Below are 17,359 nucleotides of genomic sequence, written 5' to 3'. Positions count from 1 at the left end.
CCATCAGGGTTTTCTTTTTATATTTTAGTTTTTATAGTCTTTTATATACATTATTTATACTTTTTTTTATGGCACCTAGGACGATTGCACTTTTTAATTTCGTTGTACCTGTACAATGACAATAAAGACATTCTCTATTCTATTCTATTCTATTCTATTCTATTCTATTCTATTCTATTCTATTCTATTCAAGGGATGGGGTGGTGGTCCAGAATGGATTTTTGATTCAGTTCTCGATAATCCACGCACAAACACAAACTCACATCCTTCTTATGCACACAGACTATTGATGATAAGTATGGGGACCGGGAATTTTGAATCCTTCTTCTGTTAAGTCGGTCCTCCAAGTACTCCTTCACCTCCTTGTGAAGTGGTTGGACACTGATGTGTAGGTGCACCTTACCGAAGTTTGTCACTCAATCTGATTTTCAGCTGCAGAGATAGAATACATCCCACATCATTATTATCTGTTGAAAATGCAGCACATTCTTCTCAACATCCGTTTCACCTTTTCCTGCTGGTCTGGAGTCAGGTGAACAGCTGACACTGGAGGGTCCCATAAATCATGTGTGCATGTGTCTGTCGATGTGTGTTTCTCTTTGCGCCTTGCAGGAGCTCTGTCTGTTTTGGTTGTTTCGGTCTTCATTCATGCTGGCTGTATTTTCACAGATTCAGGAGGTTCTCAGTGATATCCCAGAGGACGTCCTTCTGAAGGTTGTTCATTCCATCCTTGGCCGTTTGAGGAAACTGGTTGACACCACCAGTGCTTACATTTAAATAGGAAGATTTACTTTCATTTTCCCATGTATCATTTGTTTAAATACATTTGTCATAGGAATGTGGATTTTATTACCTGTTTTTAATGCGTATACTTTTCACCCATGCTGTAGAATACAATTAAAAAGATTAATATGGTTCCATAGTGTAGTGGTTATCACATCTGCTTTACAAGCTGATAGTCCTGGGTTTGATCCCCAGTGGAACCAGAAAGTTTTTCTTCAATTCCTGAAGGTTCTGCCCAAATGATAAATAGCGATACCCCGTCTTCATCCACAACCTGCTTTTGCTCAAGTCTACAAAAAGCAGACTAAAAAATTAATGAATGAAAGAAAGAAATTAAGCAGGAACACTATTTGTGGTGGGTGGAGACACCTGAATGTCCACGTCTAACCAGGAACTTTGAAACCTAGGTATTGTTTAATTCAGGGGTCTCAAACATGTGGCAAAATGTGGCCCGCCAAAGGTTCCAATCCGGCCCCTGGGATGAATTTGCAAAGTGTAAAAATTCCACAGTCAAGGCTGTGGAACTCATTTTAGTTCAGGTTCCACATACAGACCAATATGATCTACAGTCAAATAATAACAGCAGAATAACCTACAAAAAAGAATGACCTCAAATTTTCTTCTTAGTTTGATGTGAAAAAAATATTACACTATACCTATAAATAATGACAACTTCAAATTTTTGTCTTTGTTTTAGGATAAAAAAAATTAAACATTAAATTATGAAAATGTTTACATTTACAAACTATGCTGTGACAGTAAAATGTGAATAACCTGAACAAAGACGAACAACCTGAAATGTCTACAGAAATTCAGCACAATTTTAACTATTTCCTCTCTGTTCCTCAGTGTTTAGTGTCTTTGTAGATCTGATCCATAATGCACATGTATGAATGATAAGTTGAGGCAGAATATTGTTAAAATTGCACTTACTTTTCTTAAGAAATTTCAGTTTTTTTTCAGGTTATTCACATCTTTTTTGTTTGGAGAGTTTAGAAAAGTAAGTATTTTCATAATTTAATGGGGGGGTTTTGAACAAAAACAAAGACAAAAATTTGGAGTTGTCATTATTTATCGGTTATTATGTTATTATTTTACTGGTCCGGCCCACTGGACATTAAATCGGGCTGAATGTGGCCCCTGAAAGAAAATGAGTTTGAGACCCCTGGTTTAGGTCAACTCTTGGGTCATGGTCTACACTCTCAAAAATAGAGGTACCAGTTTGTACTTAAAAGGGTACCAATGCTTGTTGCTGGGGGTGTACTTTTTTGAGAGACATTTCTGTACCCTTTCGAAATGGTCCATTTTTGTACCTTAAGTACTTTACATAGAAAGAAAACTCTCATTTAGTTGATAATGCCATGATGTTTAACCCTTGGATGCATGAATTACAAGAACCTTAATCAAGATCTTTTTTTTTTTTGAATGATTTTATTCCTCTGTAGACATTAAAAAAAAAAAGTGATACATTTTTTTATTAAGCTATTTTTCATGGAGTTGCAAAAATGTCCACTCAGCTGGACACCATGTGTTTAATTTTTGAAGCAAAGAAACATGTATTTACTGATATACTGTGTGAAAACTATGAAATAAGAACCTTTTTTAATGCTGCTAATCTGATGTTTTCTCACATTTTAACATAGGCAAGGCAAGTTTATTTGTATAGCACATTTCAGCAACAAGGCAATTCAAGGTGCTTCACACAGGACATTGAAATAAAAGAAACAAAAAGAAACACATTTAAAACATTATAAAAGAAACATATAAAAGGTGATTAAAAACAGCGAGTAAGAAAACAACACATAAAATCAAAATAAAATAAAATAAAAATAAAAACACACACATATTAAAGTAAAAGTTGCAGTGCAGAGTTTCAAAGAGAATATAAAATTTAAAAAGTCAAAATCCTTTTAGTCAAAGGCAGCAGTGAACAGGTGAGTCTTTAACCTGGACTTAAAAGAACTCAGACTCTCAGCAGACCTGAGATTTTCTGGTAGTTTGTTCCAGATATACAGAGCATAGAAACTGAACGCTGATTCTCCATGTTTAGTTCTGACTTTGGGAACACAGAGCAGACCTGCACCAGATGACCTGAGTGGTCTGGATGGTTCATACTGGACTAGAAGGTCTCTGATGTATTTTGGGCCTAAACCATTCTGTGCTTTATATGCTAGTAAGAGAATTTTGAAGTCTATTCTCTGAGAGACAGGGAGCCAGTGCAGAGACCTCAGAACTGGGCTGATGTGGTCCACTCTCTTGGTCTTAGTGAGGACTCGAGCAGCAGCATTCTGGATCAGTTGCAGGCGTCGAATAGACTTTTTAGGCAGACCAGAGAAGATACTGTTACAGTAGTCAACTCGACTAAAGATGAAGGCATGGACAAGTTTTTCAAGGTCTTGCTGCGACATCAGTCCTTTAATCCTAGAAATGTTCTTGAGGTGATAGTAAGCTGACTTTGTAATTGTTTGTATGTGGTTTTTAAAATTCAGGTCTGAATCCATGACAACACCCAAATTCCTGGCCTGGTCTGAAGTTTTTAACTGAAGTGACTGGAGCTGTATGCTGATTTTAAGATTTTAAGTTCCTCCTTGGGTCCAAAAATGACTACCTCAGTTTTTTCTCTGTTTAACTGAAGAAAGTTATGGCCCATCCATTCAGATATTTGCTCCATGCATTTACCCAGTGCTTGTATGGGGCTATGGTCACCTGGGGACATTGAAATGTAGAGCTGTGTGTCATCTGCATAGTTATGGTAATCTATTTTGTTTTTTTCTATGATCTGAGCCAGTGGAAGCATGTAGATGTTGAACAGAAGGGGCCCCAGGATGGAGCCTTGGGGGACTCCACATGTAATTTTGGTCTGCTCAGATTTAAAGTTACCTATTGACACAAAATAATCCCTGCCCTTTAAGTAGGATGCAAACCAATCAAGAACTGTGCCAGATAGTCCCACCCAATTTTCCAGTCGATCAAGTAATATATCATGGTTGACTGTGTCGAATGCAGCACTAAGGTCCAGTAACACTAAAACTGAAGATCTGCCATGATCTGTGTTTAAGCGAATGTCATTAAATACTTTGAGCAGAGCTGTCTCAGTGCTGTGATGTGGTCTAAAACCTGACTGAAAGACATTAAAGCTGCTGTTGACTGTTAAGAAGTAATTCAGCTGTTGGGACACAGCCTTTTCAATGATTTTACCTAAAAAAGGAAGATTTGATATCGGCCTGTAGTTGTTCATTGAGGTCTTTTCTAGTGTGTTCTTTTTTAGGAGCGGCTTAATAACAGCTGTTTTCAGGGTCTGTGGGAAGACTCCTGAGCTTAGAGACACGTTTACAATCTCTAACAGGTCAGATGCCATGACATGTGAAACTTTTTTGAAAAAATCTGTGGGTAAAACATCTAGACAGCAGTAGGAAGAGCTCAGCTGGTGTAGAATGTCCTCCAGATTTTTGTCATTGATTGGATTAAAGTGTGTAAGGGTGTTTAAATGGTTTTCAGACAGCACAGATCCTGAACCTGGTGTTGAGGAATTCACGGCCTGTCTAATGCTGAATTTTTTCTGTAAAGAACAAAGCAAAGTCATTGCAGGCCCTGGCTGAGTGAAGTTCAGGTGCTATTAACACAGGGGGGTTTACATACTCTAATACTAGTCATTATTCACCTCATGGAGATAATATGCAAAAGAAAAAAAACACACAAAAAAAAAATGTTTTTGTTAATTACAGTCTAATAATAACAAGGAACTGATTTACACTCAAACATGTTAGATCAGGTTTATCAAGAACAGCAAAGTTACAGTAATGTTATTAATTGTAGTGTATGGGATGGTGCATAAGTGTCTACTGTGTTGGCTGATATGGAACTAAAACAACAAAATCCATAAATATACAAGAGAACAGCTGTAGAATAATTGTCCACTGTAGTGACCAGTATGCATGAAAGGGTTAAAGTTCGAACCGGTGGCCTAATTGAGAAAAAAAAAAAAAAACAGCATAGGCAAGCTACGACATCAAGACATGGAGGTGTGAATGAAAACTTGATAAAAAAGAGATTATGGCAATAATCAGAGGTTCTAATAAGCTAAAGAAATTACACTGGTCAACAACAAATTTATTGTTTAAGTTTTCTGAGCTGATTTAGGATAATTTTGGTGTGCTGAATCCAAAAATCACATTAATTTTGCTCAGTCAGGTCAACTTTCTGAACTATGCTACATATTGGCTTTTTAACATTTTTGCTTACATTTATGGGCATTTTCACATCATATGATACAAAATTCTTTCATATTTCTTGCAATAAACGAGTTCTGAAGATTTTACTTTTGCCAATTTATGATTTTTTTTTTTTTTTAATATTACAGGTGAATGAAATGGCTTCGACTAGATCTTCCAAAAATAAGCCTGACGTATTCTGCTACATCTGCGGTGATGTAGCACTGCGACACGGTGGTGCAGTGGTTAGCACTCGTGCCTCACAGCAAGAAGGTCGTGAGTTCGATTCCAACACCAGTCGATGGGGGTGGGACCTTTCTGTGTGGAGTTTGTGGGTTCTCTCCGGGTACTCCAGTTTCCTCCCACCATCCAAAGACATGCACTAATAGGTTAATTGGTTAATCTAAATTGCCCATAGGTGTGAATGTGAGAGTGATTGATTGTCTCTATATGTTCAGCCCTGCGATGAACTGGCGACTTGTCCAGGGTGTACCCCGCCTTCGCCCCTATGTAGCTGGGATAGGCTCCAAGCGACCCCAGTGACCCTAGTGACAATAAAGCGGGTTCAGAAAATGAACTAGAAGCACTCGGAGAGCGCAGACCTCCGCCAAGGCTGATCAGTGGCCCCCCCGTGGGCCCCCCCACCCCCAATCACCACCAAAATTTAATCATTTCTTCCTTATCCCATTTCCAACAAACCCTGAAAATTTCATCCAAATCTGTCCATAACTTTTTGAGTTATGTTGCACACTAAGGGACAGACAAACAGACAGACAAACAAACAAACAAACAAACCCTGGCAAAAACATAACCTTCTTGGCGGAGGTAATGAATGAAAAGTTTGTAACACTTAATAAATACATCCTGTTAGAAAATGATTTTTTTTCTCTTAAAACCTATTTTGGGTGAGAACTATATAAAAAAAATCAACTGATAAAGTCACAAAAATGTAATCAATTTTGTGAGAAGATCAAATTTTTCAAAATCAAATTAGCAAAAAAACCTGACCTGATTGAGAAAAACAGATGTTATTTTTGGATTTAGCGGTGCAAAATGGTCCTAATTCAGTTGAAAAAACCTAGACAACTTGCAAAAAACAATTTTTTGTAACCCAGTGTTATTAGGCTATTATCGTTGAGCTAATTGAGCTATTAAATTAAAACACAAATTATTATTAAATATAATATAGAGTAATTACAGTATGATATATAATAAATAATGCGCTAAGCCTAATGTTTGAACTATAATTAGGCCTACTGTTCAGTTCTCCTAGCCTATAGCCTATTCTCATGGTCTACACACATTTTTTAACGCTGCAGGGTACCTTATAGTACACGTTTGTACTTTACTTAACTTTGGACCCTTTTTCATAGTCTAAAGGTGCAATTCTGGCCTCCTAAAGACCAATATTGTACTTTTGAGAAAACATTCTTAAAAAATGTACTTACAGGTACATAAATGTTCTGATCTCGTACCTCTATTTTTGAGTCTACTCCGGGGGTGTCCAGTCCTGGTCCCCGAGGGCTGGTATCCTGCATGTTTTAGATGTTTCCCTCTTCCAATACACCTGATGGTCATTATGAGGCTTCTGCAGAGCTTGAGGATAAGCTTATCATTTGAATCAGGTGTGTTGAAAGAGGGAAACATCTAAAACATGCAGGATACTGGCCCTCGAGGACCAGGACTGGACTGGTCTGCTCACTGTCCCTCAGCCCACCACACCTTCGACCCGTCACCATCAGGTTCTCATGTACGCAGCCTTTCCTCTAGTGATGCTAAAGTGACTCGACTCGAAGCTTGTTTCAATCTCATGACCCATGTAGCTTTATTTGACACGTACACCATGTGACTGGATCGAACGCTGATTCAGTGGTTACGGTTCACGCTTCACTGGTGATAAATCTGTATGAGGGATTTGATGAGAACATAAACAAAACAAGTGGATCAATAAATCAATGTGTGATTTGTCCACATCATCAAATCAAGATGAACCTCTAAGGTTCAAGGTTCATGGTATCTTTATTATCCCTGAAGGCTATTTGTTTTGCAGCTAGCAGAGCAGTCATCAAGTAGACAACAGACAAATACAACAATAAAGGCATAAATAATTAAATAGTGTCATTAACCAGCTGGATGGCAGATGGAATAAAGGATTTTGAACCTATTGTTTCTGCACAGTGGCTGCCTCTGTTTCTTTGATTATGAGAAGACCTCATTTGCATATGTCTGTAAACTTTTTTGTATGAATCTGTGTATGAATAGCTGACATGTAGCCATTTGCATCTCGATACAAATACGCTGTCACAAAGGAAAGAGCAGTAATCAACAGTAAAATGCCATAAAATAAAATGACAGTATGAAGAGTTGTTGTACGGATCGCGTTAAATGGGAGATGAATGTGTGACTTTGACTAGTTCTAAAATGTCGGATGAACATCATAAATCATACATCATGAACCAAAATGGAGAAGAAGAGGAAATGTAATGTTATTAGTTGTCTGCTTAATCTTTACATTACAAGGTGTTTTGCTTGAAGAGTCTTTTTATTTTTGCAAGTCTAAGTAATATTCAGAGTGATATTCTTATATAATAGTAATGTTCTTTTTATTTTAGAGGTACTGAAGTAGGGCTGCTCGATTATAGAAAAAAACAATAATCACAGTTATTTTAGCAATAATTGAAATCCCGATTATTAAAAACGATTATTTGTTAACCTTAAAGTTGTTTATTTTTTTTCCTTGCAAAACAAAGTAAAATATACTCTTTAAACATAAAAAAAGCTTTAAAACACTCAAACAAAGAATGTTCACTTTTGTATGAAACAAAAAAAAATCTTTGAATCCAAATAAGTATGCTGTAAATTCAAGTATGTTTCCTTTTGTAAACAAATAGTGCACTGGAATTAAACTGCAATAGACTTGCCATAGAACTGAAGCAATAAAAAAACCTCACGTAAAGTGCAAATTATAAATTCAAGTATGTTCAGTGTAGTAGCAGCTCATGTAAAATGATGTCTTGAAGGCAAAACCTCGCGTTTGTCCAGTGTATTCACCAGTTGTCTGAAGCCCCTGTTGTCAGTGGTGTTAATGGAACACATACCTTTAACCAGGTAATGGCCAATGGATTCTGTTTCCTTTTCTCTCCGATGTTGATGAGTAGGGAGTTGCAGCATAAAGAGATTCGGAGACTGAAGATTGCATTGTGGACGAAGTTGTAGACGGAGTTTTGCTTTTTTTGTGTTCTGGTTTTTCATAAGATTATCATAAAGGTCGTGGTGGTTCAACTTTAGATGGTTAAAAAGGTTTGTGTCATGTCGGCTTTTGGACTTTGTCTGTCTTTTCTGTTTTGTTTGTCATTTCCTGTTTTATTTTGTTAAGTTTCCCTCATGTGTCTTGTCTGGTGTCTTTACTTCCTTTTGTGTTTACCTTTCACCTGATTACCTGACTCCTCCCTGATTATCTCCACCTGTGTCTCATTGTCTTCCCACCCTCTTGTGTATTTAAGCCCTGTGTTTTCCCCTGTTCCTTTGCCAGTTTGTGCTCTACAACTCGTTGTGTTCACTTACCAGCATTACTTGGATCCTGTTCGTTTGTATGCCGTGTTTGACCCGTTTTCGTCCCTCGACCATCGATTCAGCCTGACCTTTTCCTGCCTGCCTGTTCCCGACCTGGTTCGTTACCCGACTTTGTCTCTGCCTGCTCCCTTTTATACCTCAGCCTCCAACGTTCACCTGTGTGTCGACCTCCGCCTGGATATTCACCGTGAGTTTGCCTGTTCCCCATGTACCGTTGCTTTATTGATTGTCTTTCCGTGTATGACCTGGCTTGTCTATTGACCACCCTCTGTCTGTCCCTAGTGGGGATTCCGTGGGGGTTTTCCCGACTCGGCCGAGTCGGCCGTCTGTCAATCCCACCCGCAGTCCAGACGTTTACCCCCAGAACCGGAGGCCTCTCTGAAGTCAAAGATTCTCTGTGTAGAGTTATTTCCTCTGTGAAAGTGTTTAATAAAAACACTAAATCTTATTTGGCATTTGTGGTCTTGCTTTTGGGTTCTGCCTTTGTACTCAGCCTATTACAGTTTGTTGCGTTACTGGTCGGTGTGGACACAACTACGAAAACACTTGTTGTACGTGGTGTGTTTTTGCTTTTCGTCTTCTTCATCAAACCCAAAGTGATTCCATACAGTTGAATTTGACTTGCCTTTTTTTGTTTACTAAGCGCTTCTGCTGTGATTCTCCTGCCATTTCCCAAGACCGCTAGGTACAACTGTCCTGGTGGCGTGGACCTGCCAGCTAGCTGGCAGCTGTAGCTTAGAGGGGGGTGGGGCAGCTCATGGTAGCTTGCATGCGCGTGAGTTAAAACAACTCAAAATTAATCATCGTTTTTTCTCGATTACATAATTTTTGTAATCGTTGAGTGTAATAATCGAAATTGTAATTGAATTTCGATTAATTGCAAAGCCCTATACTGAAGTGTCAGGTTTGATTCGTGTGTGGTTTTGACTGAACTCACACCTGTCTGTGCTGAACTTAGAGAAAAGGTTAGATTCTACCTAAAAGACCTAATTTTATAGCTTCAGAAAGTAGTTGTGGTAAAGAGAGTCGAGCAGAAAAACTAGATTATGAACTAAGGGGATTTTTGTGGTCAAGACATGCTAGCCTAATAGTGCAGGTGTTAAACAAGAGCTGTGCACATGCAAAAGCATGTGCTTTTCTTAGAATTAGCTTATGGAGTGACTGACATGTTCTGCCCAGTAACTACCATTAACTAATAATAAGCAAACGATGAATGAGGCCATTGAATAATGGGAGTCTCCAAGAGTCCCTAAAGACTATAAAAAGTAATAAAGGAAACTCTTTTTTTTGGCGGGCTTTTTCTTTCTGTGACGAAATGTGTGTTTGATGCTAGATACTTTTTGTAACTTTTGCTCATTTTTCCTGAAGCAGTAAATCAAGCTATTGTTTTAACTTTTTAAAACCTCAAACCTTCTTTTTGGTGAGTTCTTCTTTTCTCCTGGTTTGATCCTTCCATCCGAAACATAACTGGTGAGTTAATTTAAATTACATGACCCCCCCCCTCTGGTAAGCAGCCTAAGTGGAGTAGTCCAGAGCCTAAAAATCTCTAGAACACGCAGCCTTTTGTCCAGATAACCGGAGATTTTTGGTTCCGAGGTGGTTTAAAGTTAAAAGAAACTGGGGCAGTAGTTCATTAACCGAAATTAATTGTGGTTTTTGAGATTTACTGCTTGCTGCTTGTTTGTTTTGAACCTATTGTTTCTGCACTCTGTGTCTTTGACCAGGAGAAGACCTCATTTGCATATGTCGGCAAACTTTATCGTATGAATCTGTGTATGAATAGCTGACATGTAGCCATTTGCATCTCGATACAAATACACTCTCACAATAGAAAGAACAGCAATCAACAGTAAAATGACAGTATGAAGAGTGGAAGATGCTTAGGCTATGCAAATACGCAAACTTAACACCAAAACTTCAAATCCAAACTCCTGGTCTGGCTCGCTGAATGTACCCTGCAGGATTATGGGTAAATATTTCTGTTGGCCAGTGACCCGACTGTCATCCTCCTTCCATTGTGCAGTATGGTTTGTACATTCCCGTCTGTATGTGGAAGAACAACCACCTCCAAGGAGGTTCCTAGAGAGTTGGACATTTGAATATTTCAACATGCAGGACTAAGCAGTTCAGAAAATGAATAAATTAATAAAATCCTTCCTCATGCACACGTTTATCTTCTGTAAATGCAGTATTGTAGTCTCCAACACTCAGCACTACATAAGACAAGGCTGAAACTTTGAGTATCATTATTGTGGAATGAATGTACACCTTTCATGCAGTATCTTGTGTTTAATTTATTGGAAAAATTGTGTAGTTTCAGAATATAACATCCAAAAATGTGTATGACTTGTCCTTGTGTGACTTTTTGCATGACGTTTGCTGAAAAGTGGGCGAAAATTACCCTTTTTCAGTGACAAATAATTGGAAAACCCATATTAATCCTGTTGCTGCTTGAAAGTCTTCATTGAACTTGCTTCCATTTAACTTTAGAAGCAGAGCTTATGGTCTGGCCTTAAGAATGAGGATCAGTTTCAGTGATTTCAGTTCAAAGTCAATGACGTCATATCAGCCAGTTCCTCAAAAGACGTCCCGTGACAATTTTGTTTGAATTTTTTGGCTTCCGGCTACGAATTGGACTTATAATTCTTTATGTAGAGTTGATATTATCATAAATCTGTCTGTATTCTACACCATTCTCTTTCTTTTTCTGTTGTGAATAAAGCATTACCCAACAATTCAGTATATTCTAATATTAGATAAGTCAAATCATTACTTTTACTAACCCCACCCCCATCAGTTTTTAGTTTGTGAAAAAAATACATACCATTGTAAAAAAAAAAAAAAAAAAACAACTTTTCAATATCTAGCCTCAAAAATGTAATCAATTCTGCCCACCTACATGGGCTACAATTAGTTTAGATTATTTAGGCCCATTTACTGTCCTAAAGTGAGATCAAGTTTTTTTTACAACCACATTTTCATATTCGTTTTTGAAACTGCCCACCAATTTGTTAGATTTGCTCTGTCAATGATGAAGCCAGTTTAAGCAGAGATTTTGCATAAATGATTTCAGATTCAGATTCCTGAGGAAAATTTGACCCTAAACTGACATATTTTCAGTCCATAACCAAGAACTGGAATTTTTGCCCCTAATGCCACTAAAATGCAACTCAACCTTGTCTTATGTATAATCATGTAAATTCATTCATGTTGTGTTGAGAAATCAGATGTTTAAATTTATGCGTCACCTGAATCATTCAGAAAATACTGTAATTTTATTGCTGACCAATCTTGTATATAGTGCTGTATGTTACACATGTTTGTTCTGGAAACACTAGTATGACTGCCTCTTGAAAGTATAGAGTTTTGTTTTTGTTTTTTTGTTTTTTGTATTATTGTGTTTGTATTTATCTTTTTGCTTTTTAACCCTTTCATGCATGAATTGTGAGAACCTTAATTTTGTGAGTGTTGAGTGTTTTTATCCCTCTTTAGGCATGAAAAAAATAATGCAATTGAAATAGCTTTTTATGAACCTATTTTTCATGGAGTTGTAAAAATGTCTACTCAGCTAGATACCAGGTGTTTAATTTTTGAAGCAAAGAAACATGTTTTTACCGACACACTGTGTGAAAACTATGAAATATTTATTTATTTATTTTTTTTTTTTTAAATGTTGTTAATCTGATGTTTTGTCACATTTTAACATACTCACTTTATGGGGATTATATGCAAAAAAAAAAAAAAAAAACATAAAAAAAAAAAAAAAATAATGTTAATGACAGCCTAACAACAATAACAAGCACCTGATTTACACTCCAACATGTCTCTGCAGATCAGGTTTATCAACAGTAAAGTTACAGTAATGGTATGAATTACAGTGTATGGGATGATACATAAACGTACTGTGTTGGTTGATATGGAACTAAAATAATAAAATCCTTGAAAATACGATAAGAGAACAGCTGTAGAATAGCTGTCCACTGTAGTGACCACTACGCATGAAAGGGTTAATGTGGACCATGAGTCTGAAATAAAGCGTATCTATCTATCTATAAAAGATATGAAACAAGGAGTCTGTGGTCGTTTCATAAAATCAAACGTCTGTCTTGAAACTGCATCTCGCACAAAATATGTGTTTCATTTGAGTCTGAAAGCTGCACTTTGTTACATCCTGTGGCATATGAGGAGTTTTACTGCAGCCGGTGTAACTCATTGGCCATTATCATAAAACGGCACATGGAGCGCAGCCTCTCTGAGCTGTGAAGTGATATAACGCTTCTGAATATTTCAAGTTGCTTCTTGATGGATTGATGTTAGCGGGAGGAGCAGTGACAGAAACAGTCCGCCAGTAGCAGTTATTATTTATCAGACATTCTGTTGGAAATGTCTGCATGTCATTCTGTTTTATGTTGAACAAATTTTAGACACACAATATGACATTATACCTGCAGCGCTCCATCTGGACAGTACATGTATGAACATGTGTGTGTTCTACCATATCAGCCTTTACCCTTATGTGCACTTTTCTTTTTACAAGTCATGGGTTTGATTTGTCAGTAGTGAGATGCAAAAACTGGTCTGCAAAAACATTTCGGATGACAAAAGTGTATGCCATTTTGTGATGATTGAAAAAAAACTACTCAGCGGCTGAATGTGATAAATTTCAGGGAGCGGTAAAATTGGCATTTCCAAATAAAATGTTCTTTCATTTCACCAATTTTGATGGGCGCTTTTTGTCGATTGGGGGAAATTGACCTGTTTTTTTATAGCACTTTGAGAGTAAAAAGGCACCTATTCAGAGACGCTGTGGGGAAAATTCAGGAATTTCACATTCACTTTACATTACAAATGGGATGATAGTGATGTAAAATGGTCAATGTGTGACGACTGTCTCTGAAAATATCACAGTTTTTTTGGCTCCCCAACTTATTTTATTGAGTTTTTTTGGCACAGGTAACATATATACAACACGTCTTTGTATATGAAAAGATATAAAGTCAGTAACTTAGGTGACAGCCATATACAAAAGGGTCATTCCATTTAATTTCAAGTGGTCCCCACCTGACCCTCTCTGATTTTTCTAAATTTTTACATACTTATAGAACATTCTACAGGGTGGGGAAGCAAAATTTACAATGAACATTTAGTTGTTTTTTCTCAGCAGGCACTACGTCAATTGTTTTGAAACCAAACATATATTGATGTCATAATCATACCTAACACTATTATCCATACCTTTTCAGAAACTTTTGCCCATATGAGTAATCAGGAAAGCAAACGTCAAAGAGTGTGTGATTTGCTGAATGCACTCGTCACACCAAAGGAGATTTCAAAAACAGTTGGAGTGTCCATAAAGACTGTTTATAATGGAAAGAAGAGAATGACTATGAGCAAAACTATTACGAGAAAGTCTGGAAGATACTATTAAAGAAGAATGGGAGAAGTTGTCACCCGAATATTTGAGGAACACTTGCGCAAGTTTCAGGAAGCGTGTGAAGGCAGTTATTGAGAAAGAAGGAGGACACATAGAATAAAAACATTTTCTATTATGTACATTTTCTTGTGGCAAATAAATTCTCATGACTTTCAATAAACTAATTGGTCATACACTGTCTTTCAATCCCTGCCTCAAAATATTGTAAATTTTGCTTCCCCACCCTGTATGATGGAAAAAATTCAAAATTTCAAGGCTGAATTGTAAATAGTTCCAAAGTTATGACCATTTGTAGTAGGTAGGGGGGACCCTAAAATTGCGACCAAAATTAAGACTTGAAATTTTCGTCTATTTTCAGGCTTCTATAACTTCTGAACAACAAGAGCTAGAGGTCTGAAATTTTCAGAATCATTTGACAGGAATCTATAGTCCCAAGAAATGTGAAAATATTTACTTAAAATGTATAATTGCATGTTACAGAGAATGACAAAGTTGAGATTTTATCCATCGTGAACTTCTAAAATGCTACATTTGGACACTCATTACACAAAAACTAATCATCATATTCATTAGATATTTTATGTGCTATATCTTGGCTACTTAGGGAATGGATCTGTGTAAAATGAAGGTCCTATGTTATGTTATGTATGATATATGAACAGCTGAAAATCAAAAATATCTGTCCGACCTTCGGATTCAAAGGTCAATATCAGCTTGTGGGATAGGTAGGATCACAAAATAAAAGACACCATGTGAAAGTACAGGAATTGCCCCAAAACGTTCATATTTAATTTGAACATTGAATATAGAAGGATTTATAGAAGCAAGTGGTGCTTGGTGTCAAAATTTAGGGCAATTCCTGCACTTTCACATGGTGTCTTTTACTTGTAAATTTTGACACCAAGCACAATTTGCTTCTATAAATCCTTCTATGTTAAATGTTCAAATTAAATATGGACGTTTTTGGCTAAAATCTGAGAGGGTCAGGTGGGAAATTTTCTTAAAATCTGCTGATTTCATATAGAATGACCCAAAAGCAAAATAAAACAACCTCAACAAAGAATAAAACAGACAACAAACAATACCTCGACATTAACCCATAAAGACTCAAACAGCCCCCGGTGACCAAAACCAGCTACTGATCTAAACTGTTTAATACCTGTTGATCCACTAATCCTATCAATACATGTAAATAATTGGTGTAAAATACAGATTATCATCTTTTCATGGTCATCAGATATGACCCATTTGGACATTCAGAGGCTCCATAGTGAACACGGAAACACTGTCATCTTCTACAACATTCATTCACCAGTAAAACCCATGGAGTTGGATCAATGACAGTGGATGGACACACTTGTTTTATGCTCAATTATTGATATATTTGTTGAAAATGTCACTTTTGCTTCAGTTTTCTCTTGTTTCTGATTTAATAACCTTTGAATTTACTCTGAGCTTTAACGAACATTAACATGATCAGCTGATTAAATACAGGAAAATACCTAATTTAAACAGAAAAAACAAAAAATGCAAAGGATAATGTTGTAATAAATAATGATAAATAACTTCAAAAAAGTTAAATAGAGAGAAAAAAATGATTTGGGAACTGCCACAAAAGTAGTATTGGGTCTTTATGGGTTAAACTAAACCACAGTCTTTTCCTAATACTAACTAAATGACTTTTATTCCCTAATAATCAGTTAAAGGAATTTGATGAGACACTCTCTCTTGTTGTTCTGAATGTTGAAGTTTTTTGGGTTGTTTGGTAACCCATAAAGACCCAAACAGCCCCCAGTGACCAAAACCATCTACTGATCTAAACTGTTTAATACCCGTTGATCTGGTAGTGGCCGATTACACATGTTGAATTGGCTGAAAAAACTGGCGATGGCATTAACGACGACCGATTGCATGAAACACACCAAACAGACTCATGTCACTGACCTCACCAGACTGCCCGATGACGTCCGATCGCTGAAAATCAGTTTGGTGTGTCTTCGCCTTTAAATGTAACTTGTAGAAACCTGTAGGAACCCTGTATGTCAGGGGTCTCAAACTCATTTTCTTTCAGAGGCCATATTCAGCCCGATTTGATCTCCAGTGGGCCGGACCAGTAAAATAATAACATAATAACCTATAAATAATAACAACTACAAATTTTTGTCTTTGTTTTACTGCAAAAATAAATAAATAAATAAATAAATAAATAAATCATGAAAATACTTACTTTTATAAACCATCCAAAAAAAATATGAATAACCTGAAAAAACTGAAATTTAAATTAAAAAAACGTAAGAAAAATAAGTGCAATTTTAACAATAAAATGCCTCAACATATCATTTTTTTTTTTTTTTTATTCACTTTTTTAGTGACATTCTGCATCAATTTTGACAAAGATATTCATTTTAAATGTCATCAACATTATATTAGTCGAAATGTCCCTTTTTTTTTTTTAACAATGAAACAAACAGAACATAAACAAGTAGGGAGTGAATTGCAGTTATTACATTTACTATATCTAATATTCTATACAAAACTAAAAGCATCAAAGTCCGGTCTGCGTGGCATGATGTATTCCATCCATTTCTTCCACCGTGTATGAAACAAGTCCTTCTTATAGTTCACCTCTGCAGTAAGTCTCTCCATCTTCTATATGTCCACTGTAATGTCCATCCACATGCTCAGCGTTGGGCTTTCTGATGAAAGCCATTTTCTTGTGATGGCCGGATGGCTTTTTGGCCGCTATTAGCAGGATATTAAATAAATATTTGTCTCTCTTTGGCCATCCTTCTGGTATAAGTCCAAAAAATAAAGATTTACATTCAAAGGATAAGTGGCTCCCGATAATTTCTTGTGTTTCCTTATGTATTTCCTTCCAGTAATTTTCAATAACTGAACAATTCCAGAAGAGATGATAATGATTTGCATTTGTATTACCACATTTTTTCCAGCAAATTGGGGCGTTATCTCTATAGTGGGACTTTTGATGTGGTGTAATGAAATATCTAATCAAGCTTTTCCCGCCAAACTCTTTCCGACTCTGTGAACTACTACACTTCCATTGATATTCCCAGACTCTTATCCACTCTTCTTCTGTCAGATCCAGTCCTCCCTCTATTTCCCATTTTGTTTTAACTTATCATTTCTACATGTGCATTATGGATCAGATCTAGAAACACTTAGTAACAGGCAGAAAATTGTTAAAAATTGTGCTGAATTTTCTTTAGACATTTCAGGTTGTTCATATTTGATCAGGTTATTCACATTTTATTGTTTCAGGATAGTTTGTAAATGTAAGTATTTTCATAATTTAATGTTATTTTTTGCACTAAAACAGAAAAAAAATTGACGTTTGTAT

At 36.6% G+C, this 17,359-nt stretch overlaps 1 non-coding gene across 1 annotated transcript; it reads left to right on the top strand.

Moving 5' to 3' along the window:
- The first annotated feature begins 913 nt into the window (after nt 1–913).
- Nucleotides 914–986, top strand: trnav-uac (transfer RNA valine (anticodon UAC)). The gene has a single exon. It is a non-coding gene; the product is annotated as a tRNA-Val (tRNA).
- Nucleotides 987–17,359: the final 16,373 nt, after the last annotated feature.

Source organism: Sphaeramia orbicularis, chromosome 18, assembly GCF_902148855.1.
Source record: "Sphaeramia orbicularis chromosome 18, fSphaOr1.1, whole genome shotgun sequence".
Lineage (NCBI taxonomy): Eukaryota > Metazoa > Chordata > Actinopteri > Kurtiformes > Apogonidae > Sphaeramia > Sphaeramia orbicularis.
Note: the sequence above shows the minus strand (reverse complement) of the source record. Positions and strands in the feature narration are given on the sequence as shown.